A 1,363-nucleotide genomic window follows, 5' to 3' on the forward strand; every position below is an offset into this window, starting at 1 on the left:
AGAGCGCCACCATCCAGTGTCGGCGCCGTTTTCCTCTCATCTCAGCAGCGCTCAGCGTTCTGTCAGCAGCCAGTTCAGCGCGGCTCATTTGTATGTTGATAAAATGGAATCTCCCAGGTGCCCAGCTGTTTCTCTGAACACTTTCCTTCTGACATTTCAGAATGCCAAGCAACACGCTGCTCAGCCAGCCGCGCCGCGAGTGTGTCGCTGCATTTCCCTGGGCGCCTGTGTGTGTGTGTGTGTGTGTGTGTGTGTGTGTGTGTGTGTGTGTGTGTGTGTGTGTGTCACTTTAACACTGTGTCACAGGTATTAGGAACGTCGGCTTTTATTTTCTCTGTTTCGTCCCAGAAGCTGAGAGACGATCAGCCTGAAGCTCAGAACCACAGATCCTCTGGACTGAAGGCTTCCTGATGGACAGACACTGGAACCGGTCCCAAACTGGAACCGGTCCCAAACTGGAACCGGTTCCAACTGGTTAACTCCATCAGGTCAGACCGCCAGCCGGGTCCAGTCACAGCATCAGACTCTCTGTTCTGTTTGTGGCGCTCTGCTCAGCTGCAGCATCTCATTCCTCCATGATTCATATCTGATGCTGCCAGCTGAGGGTTGCCGTGCCGACGGAGCCGTTCATCCAGACCTGAATTCACCATCACACCGTCTGCAGGTCTGAGCTGAGTGATGATCCGTTTATTCAGTCCTTTGGTTTGAAGCATCTGGTGACAGAAACATCAGATTAGATCAACATTGTTAATTCAATGAGCCAATAAACTATTTTTCACGTCATCAGACTGAAAATGAAAAGTTAAAATGTGGCAGAATTTGTCTGTCTTTGGCACATGCAGGAGTTTCAGCTGGCAGATTTTTCTCCGGCCCAGGCGGGGGGTTAAAGGTCACCAGAGATGTTTACGGGAACGTCCCATGGAGAGCTTCCAGAACCTTCCGGGCTCCACTGAACTCATTAACTGCTGCAGCTCCGTCCAACTCGCCTGAGAACTCGGAGGATTCTGGGTTTCAGTAGGAGAGACGAGGGAAACACGGCAGAGAGTCAGATGGGGAAACACTGGAGGCAGAGAAACTCGCTGCAAACGGAACTCAGTTTAATTCAAAATAGGTTTTTTTTCCAGAAAACTCGAAAGCTTTATAGGTTTTATGGGTTGAAAGCTAAAAAAATGACATCTTTAAATATTTAATGATCTGATTGATAAGTGATCGTTCAGCACCATGGACAGCAGCCACTCCAGTCCAAACTGGACCAGATGTTCATAAACCAGTGAACCCAGTTCAACAGATACTGAGATCCAGTTCATTAAGGAAACATGTTGCTGTTAGCGGTTAGCAGTTAGCTATCCGTCTATCAGCTTCC

At 48.8% G+C, this 1,363-nt stretch overlaps 1 long non-coding RNA gene across 1 annotated transcript; it reads right to left on the reverse strand.

Annotated features, from left to right (window-relative positions):
* Window positions 1-307: 307 nt before the first annotated feature.
* On the reverse strand, window positions 308-1,070 carry LOC106936784 (uncharacterized). Its single transcript, XR_001422222.1, has 2 exons — window positions 895-1,070; window positions 308-713 (listed from the first exon to the last, which is right to left on the reverse strand). It is a non-coding gene; the product is annotated as an uncharacterized LOC106936784 (long non-coding RNA).
* Window positions 1,071-1,363: the final 293 nt, after the last annotated feature.

This window comes from Poecilia latipinna, unplaced genomic scaffold (assembly GCF_001443285.1).
Source record: "Poecilia latipinna isolate Pla-1442-1.1 unplaced genomic scaffold, P_latipinna-1.0 Scaffold2215, whole genome shotgun sequence".
Classification (NCBI taxonomy): Eukaryota; Metazoa; Chordata; class Actinopteri; order Cyprinodontiformes; family Poeciliidae; genus Poecilia; species Poecilia latipinna.